This window comes from Ranitomeya imitator, chromosome 2, assembly GCF_032444005.1.
Source record: "Ranitomeya imitator isolate aRanImi1 chromosome 2, aRanImi1.pri, whole genome shotgun sequence".
Taxonomy (NCBI): domain Eukaryota; kingdom Metazoa; phylum Chordata; class Amphibia; order Anura; family Dendrobatidae; genus Ranitomeya; species Ranitomeya imitator.
Window position 1 is genome coordinate 69,482,337 of NC_091283.1, and position 16,301 is coordinate 69,498,637.

At 50.3% G+C, this 16,301-nt stretch overlaps 2 long non-coding RNA genes across 2 annotated transcripts; one reads left to right on the top strand and one right to left on the bottom strand.

Annotated features, from left to right (window-relative positions):
* Positions 1–2,931: 2,931 nt before the first annotated feature.
* On the bottom strand, positions 2,932–3,406 carry LOC138667200 (uncharacterized). Its single transcript, XR_011318636.1, has 3 exons — positions 3,309–3,406; positions 3,165–3,218; positions 2,932–3,078 (listed from the first exon to the last, which is right to left on the bottom strand). It is a non-coding gene; the product is annotated as an uncharacterized lncRNA (long non-coding RNA).
* A 543-nt stretch (positions 3,407–3,949) lies between these two features.
* Positions 3,950–4,573, top strand: LOC138667201 (uncharacterized). The gene is made up of 3 exons (XR_011318637.1): positions 3,950–4,071; positions 4,158–4,213; positions 4,347–4,573. It is a non-coding gene; the product is annotated as an uncharacterized lncRNA (long non-coding RNA).
* Positions 4,574–16,301: the final 11,728 nt, after the last annotated feature.

The window sequence follows — 16,301 nt, forward strand, 5'->3', positions numbered from 1 at the left end:
GGCTTGCTTTCTGCGGCGTCACAGGGGCTATAAAGGGGTGTGCACGCCGGCCGCCATCTTACTTCTGCATAGGGAGAGGTTGCCGCAGCTTCATAAGAAGAAGGGATATAGTTAGGGAGGGAAGATTAACCCACGAAACTGCTTGTGCTGTAGCGATTTCCACTGTCCAACACCACCATTTTTTTGCAGGGACAGTGGAGGCTACATTTTTGTGCATCAGCTCTGTAGCTTATTAGGCTGCCTTATAAGGCTCCCTGATAGCTGCATTGCTGTTTGCACGCTGCAGTGCAAACCAACTGCTTTTTTAAATGCAAAAATCCTGTTGCTTCTTTCTGCACAGTTCTCTTGTTTATTTGTCCACACTTTTGTGGGAGATTGAAATTGTACTACAGTCCTTGTATTTTTTCATATATCTTCCAGCCACTTTCTGCCACTTACATTGTGTTGTTTTATGCGCAGGGCCTGAGTTTTGGTTCAGTCTCCCCCCAAAAAAGTGAGATTCAAATTCTCACAAAGTGGATATACTGCAGTCCTCTTAGTTTGTCGTATGTCAGCCAGCCACTTTCTGCCACTTACATTGCGTTGTTATATACACTGGGCCTAAGTTTTGGTTCATTCTCCCCCAAAAAAAGTGAGATTCAAATTCTCACAAAGTGGATATACTGCAGTCCTGTTAGTTTGTTGTATGTCAGCCAGCCACTTTCTTCCACTTACATTGCGTTGTTATATACACTGGGCCTGAGTTTTTGTTCAGTCTCCCCCCAAAAAAGTGAGATTCAAATTCTCACATAGTGGATATACTGCAGTCCTGTTAGTTTGTCGTATGTCAGCCAGCCACTTTCTGCCACTTACATTGTGTTGTTTTATGCACTGGACCTGAGTTTTGGTTCAGTCTCCCAAAAAAAAAGGAGATTCTAATTCTCACAAAGTGGATATACTTCAGTCCTGTTAGTTTGTTGTATATCAGCCAGCCACTTTCTGCCACTTACATTGTGTTGTTTTATGTACAGGGCCTGAGTTTGGTTCAGTCTCCTCAAAAAAAAGGGAGATTTAAATTCTCAACAAGTTTATATACACCTTCTACCTTGTTTTACAGTACCATATAACGGTTGTTATTTTGGTTAGATTTTCAAAAAAATGAGGAAGTCTGGTGGAAGAGCCCGTGGGCAGTGGTTGCCAGCTGGTACTGATGGTGGTGGTGGTGCATCTGGTGGTAGTGGCAAAAGCACAATAGCACCTAAGGCTGGAGGTGTTGAGCCAGCGTCATCGTCTGGCTGCACAAGGCCTCGAAGGCTACCGCATCTGGGAGTAGGAAAACAACTTTTAAAGCCGGATGATCTAACCTTCATTAAAATGAACCAATCATGGATTTCAAATTATTTTGCCCCACCTTCCCCTGCTGACATGTAGCTTGCATGAAAAATGGCTTGCTTTTGGCCTGCTCTTACTGACTTCTCCAATTCCTCCATTTGCAGCTGCTGAATGTCCACCATGGGCCATATTTATACCTCCCTAAATGGGCTGACTCCCCCCACAGGGCTGTGGTCACCACCTGGCGCAAGCACCCGTGCGAGTGCCGTTTGCCTGGACAGGTGGGTGTGCCCACTCTTGGGCGACAGCACTGGCACAGGGTCCCTCATAGTACAATGAAGTGTCTCTGACGGTGGTAGTGGACAACCAACGTCAGACACACCGTCGTAATATGAGGGGCCCTGTGCCAGTACCGCCGCCCACGAGAGAGTGTTCCCCCCCAGCTCGAACTGTGCTCTACGACTTGCAATACTTACCTCTCCCTGCTCCAAACCTGTATAGTCTGTGCTGTTAAATCCTTCAATTGCACTGCCAATACAAATTTGTTGAAATGATAGATGATAGTTAAAATATACAGGGGCCCTGGCCTCCATTTAGGCCAGTTAATACTTTGTGCCTACTACCACTGTCTGCTACTCAGCAGAGGAGCCCACCCCTGTACCTAGCTATGCCACCTGTTTAGTCCTGTTACCAATTTTGAACTGCATTTAGCCTACTTTATTATTTGGGCCTATATCTGTGTTTCCTCCTCATCCTGCCCATTGCCCAGCCACTGCTAGATGAGTCTGCTGGTACATTGACCCAGACCACTACATTCCCCTTGCACTCTACACAGCCAGAATCTGACCCTGATGAAAGCCAGGTTCCCCTTCCCGCATACTATACCACCTTACACGGGGGCAAAGAGGAAGGTGCAGATGAAAGTGCAGGTTCCTTCATCAGGTAGGGGGGCATACTCATAAGCAACATCACTGGCACAGGGCCCCTCATAGTACGCAAAAGTGTCTCTGCCAGTGGGAGGCACCACCCGCCGTCAAACACACCACCGTACTATGAGTGTTAGTTATGACCTGGTGGTGAGGACAATAATGGACCTGGTGGTTAAGAGCACACGGAATGACCTGATAGTTACTAATAATACAGGACAAGCTCTGAGACGTGGGAACTCTGCTGACCGCAATCCCTAATCCTATCACACACACTAGAAATAGCCGTGGAGCGCTCCTGACGCTCCCTAGTGATAGATATAGCGTGCACTCTGTCAGAGAATTGGGGTGCAGGTGCAACGGACCGAATGGTCCCGTAAATAGCCAAATATAAATTTCACCGCACTCTCAAAGGGAATATAATGCCAAACTTTTAACAAATTTATTAAATGTGTTCAGGGAGCATAACAGAATATTTCAAAAAAGCGATAAGAGACGTTTCGGCTCCACCAGAGCCTTCATCATACTCGCTGTAGACGATAAAGAAAATAAAGAAAATAACCAAAATAAGAAAGAAACAAAATGTAACACAAAACAATCAATGCATGGTAGATCCTTATATCCATAAGAGTCCCCAGAGGTCCAGGTCATCCAAATTGGAAATAGATCAATGAGCTTATGTACAACTATTTACAAATATATACAAATATATGCACACATCGAGGGACTCCCTATACAGTACATTAGGGACTGGTATAATTAAAATAATAACAACATATTGTTACCTTGTTTGGAGAGTTTAGTGCGTATAGGGAGAATAGGGATAGGGATCCCAGTGATGCTGCAGAGAATAGGAGAAGTACATTAGTACGTATGTACTGAAGAGAGGAGCCAGGGAAGAGAGGAGGTTAAGTAGGGGGTAGATACCTATATTTACGTAATGCCCAGGCGTATCTGCGCAATGTAGGGACAACTTTGGATCTGTAATGGCAGACATGTTCAATGTAAGTGAATATATAAAAAGAAGAAAGTGCTGGGTTGGTGGAAGTATAAAGTCGCCATGGTATTTACCTTAATGGAGGAAGGAGGTAGCGGCGCTCCCGTGCCTAGCTGCAGTGTTAGCTGTCAGTATGGCTGTTGTACAGCATTTTTAAAGCACTGCAGAGCGCGAAACCGGAAGTAGCTGGTCCGAAACCGGAAGTGGCTGGTCCGAAACCGGAAGTGACGTTTCTCTGAGTGTGGGGACTGACTGAGCATGTGCTGGCTGTAGCCATGGAGATAGGAATGCCATACAGGAGCTAGGGGAGGCCGTAGAGGCAACGGTGTGGAGTGAAAGGCATAGGAATGGACTGAACATAGAGCGGAAGTCCCGCCCTGTTAAACTGTGTGTATATGTATATTGGCTATGGCAGAGCAAGCAAGAAATGTTAGTGAGGGCTGTAAGGAGGGCTGTATGGTACCAGCTCCTGTATGGCATTCCTATCTCCATGGCTACAGCCAGCACATGCTCAGTCAGTCCCCACACTCAGAGAAACGTCACTTCCGGTTTCGGACCAGCCACTTCCGGTTTCGGACCAGCCACTTCCGGTTTCGCGCTCTGCAGTGCTTTAAAAATGCTGTACAACAGCCATACTGACAGCTAACACTGCAGCTAGGCACCGGAGCGCCGCTACCTCCTTCCTCCATTAAGATAAATACCATGGCGACTTTATACTTCCACCAACCCAGCACTTTCTTCTTTTTATATATTCACTTACATTGAACATGTCTGCCATTACAGATACAAAGTTGTCCCTACATTGCGCAGATACGCCTGGGCATTACGTAAATATAGGTATCTACCCCCTACTTAACCTCCTCTCTTCCCTGGCTCCTCTCTTCAGTACATACGTACTAATGTACTTCTCCTATTCTCTGCAGCATCACTGGGATCCCTATCCCTATTCTCCCTATACGCACTAAACTCTCCAAACAAGGTAACAATATGTTGTTATTATTTTAATTATACCAGTCCCTAATGTACTGTATAGGGAGTCCCTCGATGTGTGCATATATTTGTATATATTTGTAAATAGTTGTACATATGCTCATTGATCTATTTCCAATTAGGATGACCTGGACCTCTGGGGACTCTTATGGATATAAGGATCTACCATGCATTGATTGTTTTGTGTTACATTTTGTTTCTTTCTTATTTTGGTTATTTTCTTTATTTTCTTTATCGTCTACAGCGAGTATGATGAAGGCTCTGGTGGAGCCGAAACGTCTCTTATCGCTTTTTTGAAATATTCTGTTATGCTCCCTGAACACATTTAATAAATTTGTTAAAAATTTGGCATTATATTCCCTGACGCTCCCTAGGCGCCTCGTCACAGCCTAAGGAACTAGCTAGCCCTAAAGATAGAAAAATAAAGCCTACCTTGCCTCAGAGAAATTCCCCAAAGGAACAGGCAGCCCCCCACATATAATGACTGTGAGTTAAGATGAAAATTACAACCACAGAGATGAAATAGATTTAGCAAAGTGAGGCCCGACTTACTGAACAGACAGAGGATAGGAAAGGTACCTTTGCGGTCAGCACAAAAAACTACAAAAAGACCACGCAGAGGGCGCAAAAAGACCCTCCGCACCGACTCACGGTGCGGAGGCGCTCCCTCTGCGTCCCAGAGCTTCCAGCAAGCAGGACAAAAATCAAAAAAGCAAGCTTGACAGAAAAAATAGCACACAGAGAAAAACAGGCAGGAACTTAGCTTCTGCTGGGAAGACAGGTCACAAGAACGATCCAGGAGCGAACTAGACCAATACTGGAACATTGACAGGTGGCATGGAGCAAAGATCTAGGTGGAGTTAAATAGAGCAGCCAGCTAACGAATTAACCTCGTCACCTGTGGAAGGAAACTCAGAAGCAGCAGCTCCACTCACAGCCACCAGAGGAAGCCCATGGACAGAACCAGCCGAAGTACCATTCATGACCACAGGAGGGAGCTTATCAACAGAATTCACAACAGTACCCCCCCTTGAGGAGGGGTCACCGAACCCTCACCAGAGCCCCCAGGCCGACCAGGGCGAGCCAAATGAAAGGCACGAACCAGATCGGCAGCATGAACATCAGAGGCAAAGACCCAGGAATTATCTTCCTGACCATAACCCTTCCACTTGACCAGGTACTGGAGTTTCCGTCTCGAAATACGAGAATCCAAAATCTTCTCCACCACATACTCCAACTCCCCCTCAACCAACACCGGGGCAGGAGGATCAACGGATGGAACCACAGGCGCCACGTATCTCCGCAACAACGACCTATGGAATACATTATGGATGGCAAAAGAAGCTGGAAGGGTCAAACGAAATGACACAGGATTGAGAACCTCAGAAATCTTATACGGACCATTAAAACGAGGCTTAAACTTAGGAGAGGAAACCTTCATAGGAACATAACGAGACGACAACCAAACCAAATCCCCAACACGAAGTCGGGGACCCACACAGCGCCGGCGGTTAGCAAAACGTTGAGCCTTCTCCTGGGACAATGTCAAATTGTCCACCACATGAGTCCAAATCTGCTACAACCTATCCACCACAGTATCTACACCAGGACAGTCCGAACACTCAACCTGCCCTGAAGAGAAACGAGGATGAAAACCAGAATTGCAGAAAAACGGCGAAACCAAAGTAGCCGAGCTGGCCCTATAATTAAGGGCGAACTTAGCCAAAGGCAAAAAGGACACCCAATCATCCTGATCAGCAGAAACAAAGCATCTCAGATATGTTTCCAACGTCTGATTAGTTCGTTCGGTTTGGCCATTTGTCTGAGGATGGAAAGCCGAGGAAAAAGACAAATCAATGCCCATCCTAGCACAAAAGGATCGCCAAAACCTTGAAACAAACTGGGAACCTCTGTCAAAAACGATGTTCTCCGGAATGCCATGTAAACGAACCACATGCTGGAAAAACAATGGCACCAAATCAGAGGAGGAAGGCAATTTAGACAAGGGTACCAAATGGACCATCTTAGAGAAGCGATCGCAAACCACCCAAATGACCGACATCTTTTGAGAGACAGGGAGATCCGAAATAAAATCCATGGAAATATGCGTCCAGGGCCTCTTCGGGACCGGCAAGGGCAAAAGCAACCCACTGGCACGAGAACAGCAGGGCTTAGCCCGAGCACAAGTCCCACAGGACTGCACAAAAGAACGCACATCCCGTGACAAAGACGGCCACCAAAAGGATCTAGCCACCAAATCTCTGGTACCAAAGATTCCAGGATGACCAGCCAACACCGAACAATGAACCTCAGAGATAACTCTACTAGTCCATTTATCAGGGACAAACAGTTTCTCCGCTGGGCAACAGTCAGGTCTATCAGCCTGAAATTTTTGCAACACCCGCCGCAAATCAGGGGAGATGGCAGACAAAATTACCCCCTCTTTGAGAATACCCGCCGGCTCATGAACACCCGGAGAGTCGGGCACAAAACTCCTTGACAGGGCATCAGCCTTCACATTCTTAGAGCCTGGAAGGTACGAAACCACAAAATTAAAACGGGAGAAAAATAGCGACCAACGAGCCTGTCTAGGATTCAACCGTTTGGCAGATTCGAGATAAGTCAAATTCTTGTGATCCGTCAAGACCACTACACGATGCTTGGCTCCTTCAAGCCAATGACGCCACTCCTCGAATGCCCGCTTCATGGCCAACAACTCTCGATTGCCAACATCATAATTGCGCTCTGCAGGCGAAAACTTTCTAGAAAAGAAGGCACATGGTTTCATCACCGAGCCATCAGAACTTCTTTGTGATAAAACAGCCCCTGCTCCAATCTCAGAAGCATCAACCTCGACCTGAAACGGGAGCGAAACATCTGGCTGGCACAACACAGTAGCAGAAGCAAAACGTCGCTTCAACTCCTGAAAAGCCTCTACAGCCACAGAGGACCAATTGACCACATCAGCACCCTTCTTGGTCAAATCAGTCAACGGTTTAGCAACACTAGAAAAATTACTGATGAAGCGACGATAAAAATTAGCAAAGCCCAGGAACTTTTGCAGACTCTTCACAGATGTCGGCTGAGTCCACTCATAAATGGCCTGGACTTTAACAGGGTCCATCTCGATAGTAGAAGGGGAAAAAATGAAACCCAAAAATGAAACCTTCTGAACTCCAAAGAGACACTTTGACCCCTTCACAAACAAAGAATTCGCATGAAGGACCTGGAACACCATTCTGACCTGCTTCACGTGAGACTCCCAATCATCCGAGAAGACCAAAATATCATCCAAATATACAATCAGGAATTTATCCAGGTACTCTCGGAAGATGTCATGCATAAAGGACTGAAATACTGATGGAGCATTGGAAAGCCCGAATGGCATAACCAGGTACTCAAAATGGCCCTCGGGCGTATTAAATGCTGTTTTCCATTCATTGCCCTGTTTAATACGCACAAGATTATACGCACCACGAAGATCTATCTTGGTGAACCAACTAGCCCCCTTAATCCGAGCAAAAAAATCAGACAGCAGCGGCAAAGGGTACTGAAATTTGACTGTGATCTTATTAAGAAGGCGGTAATCAATACAAGGTCTCAAAGAACCATCCTTCTTGGCCACAAAAAAGAACCCTGCTCCCAATGGCGACGACGACGGGCGAATATGACCCTTCTCCAAGGATTCCTTTATATAACTCCGCATAGCAGCGTGTTCTGGCACAGATAAATTGAACAGTCGGCCCTTAGGAAACTCACTACCAGGAATCAAATTGATAGCACAATCGCAATCCCTATGAGGAGGTAGGACACTGGATTTCGGCTCATCAAATACATCCCGGTAATCCGACAAAAACTCCGGGACTTCAGAAGGGGTGGATGATGAAATAGACAAAAATGGAACATCACCATGTACCCCCTGACAACCCCAGCTGGACACAGACATAGATTTCCAATCCAATACTGGATTATGGACCTGTAGCCATGGCAACCCCAAAACGACCACATCATGCAGGTTATGCAACACCAAAAAGCGAATATCCTCCTGATGTGCAGGAGCCATGCACATGGTCAATTGGGTCCAGTACTGAGGCTTATTCTTGGCCAAAGGCGTAGCATCAATTCCTCTCAATGGAATAGGATACTGCAAGGGCTCCAAGAAAAAACCACAGCGCCTAGCAAACTCCAAGTCCATCAAATTCAGGGCAGCGCCTGAATCCACAAATGCCATATCAGAATAGGATGATAAAGAGCAAATCAGAGTAACGGACAAAAGAAATTTCGACTGTACCGTACCAATGGTGGCAGACCTAGCGAAACGCTTAGTGCGCTTAGGACAATCGGAGATGGCATGAGTGGAATCACCACAGTAAAAACACAGCCCATTCCGACGTCTGTGTTCTTGCCGTTCAGCTCTGGTCAAAGTCCTATCACATTGCATAGGCTCAGGTCTATGCTCAGGTAATACCGCCAAATGGTGCACAGCTTTACGCTCACGCAAGCGTCGATCGATCTGAATGGCCAAAGACATAGACTCATTCAGACCAGCAGGCATGGGAAATCCCACCATGACATCCTTAAAGGCTTCAGAGAGACCCTTTCTGAAAATTGCTGCCAGAGCACATTCATTCCACTGAGTGAGTACAGACCACTTCCTAAACTTCTGACAATATATCTCTACCTCATCCTGACCCTGACACAGATCTAGCAAGATTTTCTCTGCCTGATCCACTGAATTTGGTTCCTCATAAAGCAATCCAAGCACCAGAAAAAACGCATCAACATCACGCAATGCCGGATCCCCTGGCGCAAGGGAAAATGCCCAGTCTTGAGGGTCGCCACGTAACAAAGAAATAATGATTTTCACTTGTTGAACAGGGTCACCTGAGGAGCGAGGTTTCAAAGCAAGAAACAATTTACAATTATTTTTGAAATTCAGAAACTTAGATCTATCCCCAAAAAACAAATCAGGAATAGGAATCCTAGGCTCTAACATCGGACTCTGAACCACAAAATCTTGAATGGTGAGATTATCCATACAAGAGGACAGACCTTGAATGTCCATATCTACACCTGTATCCTGAACCACCCAGAGGTAAAGGGGAAAAGAGAGACAAAACACACTGCAAAGAAAAAAAAATGGTCTCAGAACTTCTCTTATCCCTCTATTGAGATGCATTAATACTTTGGGCCACCTGTACTGTTATGACCTGGTGGTGAGGACAATAATGGACCTGGTGGTTAAGAGCACACGGAATGACCTGATAGTTACTAATAATACAGGACAAGCTCTGAGACGTGGGAACTCTGCTGACCGCAATCCCTAATCCTATCACACACACTAGAAATAGCCGTGGAGCGCTCCTGACGCTCCCTAGGCGCCTCGTCACAGCCTAAGGAACTAGCTAGCCCTAAAGATAGAAAAATAAAGCCTACCTTGCCTCAGGGAAATTCCCCAAAGGAACAGGCAGCCCCCTACATATAATGACTGTGAGTTAAGATGAAAATTACAACCACAGAGATGAAATAGATTTAGCAAAGTGAGGCCCGACTTACTGAACAGACAGAGGATAGGAAAGGTAACTTTGCGGTCAGCACAAAAAACTACAAAAAGACCACGCAGAGGGCGCAAAAAGACCCTCCGCACCGTGAGTCCCAGAGCTTCCAGCAAGCAAGACAAAAATCAAAATAGCAAGCTGGACAGAAAAAATAGCAAACAGAGAAAAACAGGCAGGAACTTAGCTTCTGCTGGGAAGACAGGTCACAAGAACGATCCAGGAGCGAACTAGACCAATACTGGAACATTGACAGGTGGCATGGAGCAAAGATCTAGGTGGAGTTAAATAGAGCAGCCAGCTAACGAATTAACCTCGTCACCTGTGGAAGGAAACTCAGAAGCAGCAGCTCCACTCACAGCCACCAGAGGAAGCCAATGGACAGAACCAGCCGAAGTACCATTCATGACCACAGGAGGGAGCTTATCAACAGAATTCACAACATATGAGGGGCCCTGTGCCAGTGCCAACGAGTGGACCCCCCCTGTTTGCTCTTGATAACAGCACTTGCAAAGTTGAAATACCTCTCCCTGCTCCACCGCTGTGACGTATTCCGCGTTTCCTGGGCCCACGAAAATCTTGAGCCAGCCCTACCCCCCCACAACTTTAGTCAAATGACCCCCAGTTTTCAATGCCTAACTATTATTATAAAGTAAATTAAGATTGACAAGCTTAAGTAATAAGAATTGATGTTTTTGGCATCAAAATGGGCACTGTAGGTGTTTTCCTGTCCTCCACTCACTGCCGACTTTGATTCCTCATTGACTTGCATTGGGTTTCATGTTTCAGCAGGCCCCCTGACTTTTCGCAATAATCGGCCAATTTCACCCGACCCGACTTTTGACAAAGTCGGGTTTCGCGAAACCCGACTCGATCCGAAAAAAGTAAAAGTCGCTCAACTCTAGTAATCAGTAAATACAAATGTGTCAAATGAGGAGGAACAAAGAGTGGATAGCAGCAACTAGATCCAAAATGTCAAATAGCACTCAATGTGCAAAGCACATGTACAACCAGTCTCAAAACACTATATGTCAGGGGTGTCAAACTGCATTCCTCGAGGGCTGCAAACAGGTCATGTTTTCAGGATTTCCTTGCATTGCACAGGTGATAATTTAATCACCTGCAGAGAATGATTCCAGCACCTTGTGCAATGCTAAGGAAATCTTGAAAACACGCATGGTTTGAGGCCCTCGAGGAATGCTGTTTGACACCCCTGCTATATGTAATAACAAGCACAGATGACTATAGACAAAGGGTGAAACAGAGAAAATGTTGCTTATCCATAGTAAGGGAGGTATCACTTCTTCCGGCTGTGCTGATGGGCTAATTTTATTGACAGTTATTTTTTGTCTCTTCTAATAATTGCGACAACAGTTGTTGCCTTCTCACCAAGCTGCTTGCCTATTGTCCTGTAGTCCATCCCAGCTTTGTGCAGGTCAACAATTTTGTCCCTGGCGTCCTTAGACAGCTCTTTGGTCTTGGCCATGGTGTAGAAATTGTCGTGTGATTGATTATGTGGTCAGGTGCTTTTTATACAGGTAAGTTTAATAAGGTGCAATTAATACTGGTAATGAGTGTAGAGTAGGAGGGCTTTTAAAAAAAAAACTAACAGGTCTGTGAAAGACAGAATTCTTGTTGGTTGGAATATGATTAAATATTTATTTCATGTAATAAAGTGCAATTTAATTATTTAAAAATCATACAATGTGATTATCTGATTTTTTTTTAGATTCTGTCTCTCACAGTTAAAGTGTACCTACAATAAAAATTAGAGACCTCTCCATTTTTTGTAGGTAGGGAAGCTTGCAAAATTGTCAGTGTGTTAAATACTTATTTTCCCCACTGTAAGGCTATGTGCACACGTTCAGGAATTCATGCAGAAAATTCCTGAGAATTCCGGACATTTTCTGCATGAAATCCGCAAGAAATCCGCATGCGTTTTTGCCGCGATTTTGCCGCGGTTTTGACACGTTTTTGCTGCGGTTTTGATGCGAAAATCGCGAAAAAACCACAACGTGTGAACACAGCCTAAAACTCCCAAAAAGCATTGAAACATTTTCCAGATTCTGTTCTGTGGTACATTTTGGTGGTATATAATACTCCAAAAAAAAGTTACAACATTTTTATGGATTCAGTTACTCATCCATATGCTATTGCATGCTCTGTGGTATATTTTAGTGCTATATAACAGTCCAAAAAGGCATTGAAATACTTGTCTGTATTCAATTCGTTATCCATAGATACCCATATTAGGTGCTTTCTGTAACATTTTTTGTTAATATATAAGACTCCAAAAAAGCATTGAAAAATTAGTCTGGATTCAATTAGTCATCCATACAGTATTACTTGCTTTCTGTGAAATTTTGGTGGTATGTAAGGCTATGTGCACACGTAGGTTCGGGTCCCTGCAGGTTCTCCCGCAGCGGATTTGATAAATCTGCAGGGCAAAACCGCTGCGGTTATCCCTGCAGGCTTCTCACGTTTTGTCTTGTGGTTTCCGCTGCGGGTTTTACTCCTGCACTGGTTTTACTATTGATGCTGCATTTATTTAAAAATAAAAAAAAAATGGTAATACTCACCCTCTGACGTCCCGATCTCCTGGGTGCTGCACGTGGTGGTCCAGTTCCAAAGATGCTGTGCGAGGAGGACCTTCATGACATCACGGTCATGTGACCGCGACATCACCGCAAGTCCTGCTCGCATAGCAAACCTGAGACCGGACTGCCGCGTGCAGCGCTGAGAGGTGAGCATATCATTATTTTTTATTTTAATTCTCTTTTTTTACCGCAAATATGGTTCCCAGGGCCTGGAGGAGAGTCTCCTCTCCTCCACCCCGGGTAGCAACCGCACATTATCCGCTTACTTCCCGCATGGTGGGCACACCCCCATGCGTGAAGTAAGAGCATCAATGCATTTCTATGTGTGCAGAATCGCTGCGATTCTGCACAAAGAAGTGACATGCCGCGGGTTGTAAACCGCTGCGTTTCTGCGCGGTTTTTCCCGCAGCATGTGCACAGCGGTTTGCAGTTTCCCATTGGTTTACATGTTTACTGTAAACGCAATGGGATACCTTCCGATATCCAGAATTATCGGTATCGGATTGGATCGGCCGATATCCAAAAAATATCGGATATCGCCGATACCGATACCCGATATCAATGCAAGTCAATAGGACACAAATATCAGAATGTAAATAAGCCCTTTCTGTCCTTCTACATCCTGTTCTGGAGGGGGGAAGAGTGTGGGCGGTGCGTGGGTGGACACTGTGCGTGTCTGTGTGTGCGGGCGGGGTCTGTGCGGGCCTGCCAGGGCTCTGTGCGGGCCTGCTGGGGCTCTGTGCGAGCTGCCAGGGGTCTGTACGGGCCTGCCAGGGCTCTGTGCGGGCTGCCGGAACTCTGTGCGGGCTACCGGGGCTCTGTGCAGGCTACCGAGGCTGTGTGCGGGCTGCCGGGGCTCTGTGCGGGCTACCGGGGCTCTGTGCGAGCCTGCTAGGGCTCTGTGTGGGCTGCTGGGGGTCTGTACGGGCCTGCCGAGGCACTGTGTAGGCCTGCCAGGGCTCTGTGCGGGCTGCCGGGACTCTGTGCATGCCTGCCGGGGCTCTCTGCGTCTGCCGGGGGTCTGTGCGGGCCTGCTGGGCCTCTGTGCGAGCTGCTGGGGGTCTGTGCGGGCTGCCGGGGGTCTGTGCGTGACTGCCGGGGGGTCTGTGCGGGCTGCGGGGGCTCTGTGCGGGCTGCCGGGGTTCTGTGCGGGCTGCCGGGGGGCTGTGCGGGCCTGCTGGGGGCTCTGTGCGGGCTGCCGGGGTTCTGTGCTGGCTGCCGGGGCTCTGTGCTGGCTGCCGGGGGTCTGTGTGTGCCTGCCGGGGGCTGTGTGCGGGCTGCCGGGGCTCTGTGCGGGCTGGCGGGGCTCTGTGCGGGCTGCCGGGACACTGTGCGGGCTGCCGGGGGTCTGTACGGGCCTGCCGGGGCTCTGTGCGGGCTGCCGGGGCTCTGTGCGGGCTATACATACAGATATACAGTACATTAAACATAGAGTACTTACTCAGCATTTCTTGTCATTTTGATCCCCGAAGGCAGTGTCACTTGTAAAAAAGATTAAAATAACAAACAACCAATATGCTCCCTGTCCGCAGAAATCCACGAGTGTCCCACAACAATCTCTCATGGAGAATGGCAGCATCAGCAACAGAGCCCCCGGCAGGCATGCACAGACCGCCGGCAACCTGCACAGAGCCCCGGCAGCTCGCACAGAGCCTCGACAGCCCGCACAGACCCCCGGCAGCTCGCACAGAATCCCGGCAGGCCTGCACAGACCCCCGGCAGCCCGCACAGAGCTCCAGCAGCTCACATAGAGCCCCTGCAGCCTGCACAGAGCCCCCGGAAGGCAGGCACAGACGCCCGGCAGCCCGCACAGAGCCCCGGCAGCCCGCACAGAGCCCCGGGCAGGCACGCACAGAGCCCCGGCAGCCCAAACAGAGCCCCGGCAGCCCGCACAGAGCCCCGACAATCGGCAATCCCGCACAGAGCCCCCGGAAGCCGCACAGAGCCCCGGCAAGCCCGCACAGAGCCCCAGCAAACTGCACAGAGCCCCGGCAAGCCCGCACAGAGCCCCCGTAAGCCGCACAGAGCCCTGGCAAGCGCACACAGAGCCCAAGCTAGCCCACACAGAGCCCCCAGCAGTCACACACAGACCCCCAGCAGCCTGCACAAACCCCCGGCAGGTCACACAGAGCCCCGGCAGCCTGCACAGAGCCCTGGTAGCCTGCACAGAGCCCTGGCATACCACACAGAGCCCTGGCAATCCTGAACAGAGCCCCCGCAAGCCGCACAGAGCCCAGGCAAGCGCACACAGAGCCCCGGCAAGCCCGCACAGAGCCCCCGGCAGTTCACACAGGGCCCCGGCAGCCTGCACAGAGCCCGCATAGACCCCCGGCAGTTCGCACAGAGCCCCGGCAGCCTGCACAGAGCCCTGGTAGCCCGCACAGAGCCCCGGCAGCCTGCACAGAGCCCCAGCAGCCCGCACAGAGCCCCGGCAGCACGAACAGAGTCCCCGGCAGGCACGCACAGACCCCCGGCAGATCGCACAGAGCCCTGGCAGCCCGCACAGAGCCCCAGCAGCCTTCACAGAGCCCCCGGCAGGCATGCACAGAGCCCCGGCAGCCTGCACAGAGCCCTGGTAGCCCTCACAGAGCCCCGGCAGCCTGCACAGAGCCCCAGCAGCCCGCACAGAGCCCCGGCAGCACGAACAGAGTCCCCGGCAGGCACGCACAGACCCCCGGCAGCCCACACAGCACCTCGGCAGCCCGCACAGACCCCCGGCAGCTCGCACCGACCTCCGGCAGGCCTGCACAGACCCCCAGCAGCCCACACAGAGCCCCAGCAGCTCGCACAGAGGCCCTGCAGCCCGCACAGAGCCCCCGGCAGGCACGCACAGACCCCCGGCAGCCGGCACAGAGCCCCGGCAGCCCTCACAGAGCACCCCGGCAGGCAAGCACAGACCCTCACAGCCCACACAGAGCCCCGGCAGCCTGCACAGAGCCCCCGGCAGGCACGCACAGACCCCTGGCAGCCTGAACAGAGCCGCGGCAGCCCACACAGAGCCCCAGCAGTTACGCACAGACCCCCGGCAGCTCACACAGAGCCTCGGCAGGCCCGCACAGACAACCGGCAGCCCACACAGAGCCCCAGCAGCTCGCACAGAGCCCCGGCAGACCGCACAGAGCCCCCGGCAGGCACGCACAGAGCCCCAACAGCCCGCACAGACCCCCAGCAGCTCGCACAGAGCCCTGGCAGGCCCGCACAGATCCCCAACAGCCAGCACAGAACCCCAGCAGCTCGCACAGAGCCCACGGCAGGCACACACAGACCACCGGCAGCCCGCACAGAGCCCCGGCAGCCCGCACAGAGCTCCCAGCAGGCACACACAGACCCCTGGCAGCCCGCACAGAGCCCCGGCAGCCCGCACAGAGCCCCTGGCAGGCACACACAGACCCCCAGCAGCCTTAACAGAGCCCCAGCAGCCCGCACAGAGCCCCGGCAGCCCGCACAGAGCCCCCGGCAGTAATGCACAGATGCCCGGTAGCTCGCACAGAGCCCCGGCAGGCCCATACAGACCCCCGGCAGCCTGCACAGAGCCCCAGCAGCTCGCACAAAGCCCCGGCAGTCACGCACAGACCCCTGGCAGCCCATACAGAGCTCCGGCAGCCCGCAGAGAGCCCCGGCAGCCCGCAGAGAGCCCCGGCAGCTCGCACAGAGCCCCGGCAGGCCCACACAGATAACCGTCAGCCCACACAGAGTCCCGGCAGCTCGCACAGAGCCCCCGGCAGGCACGCACTGACCGCCGGCAACCTGCACAGAGCCCCGGCAGCTCGCACAGACCCCCAGCAGCTCACACAGAGCCCTGGCAGGCCAGCACAGATCCCCCACAGCCAGCACAGAACCCCAGCAGCTCGCACAGAGCCCCCGGCAGGCACACACAGACCACCGGCAGCCCGCACAGAGCCCCGGCAGCCCACACAGAGATCCC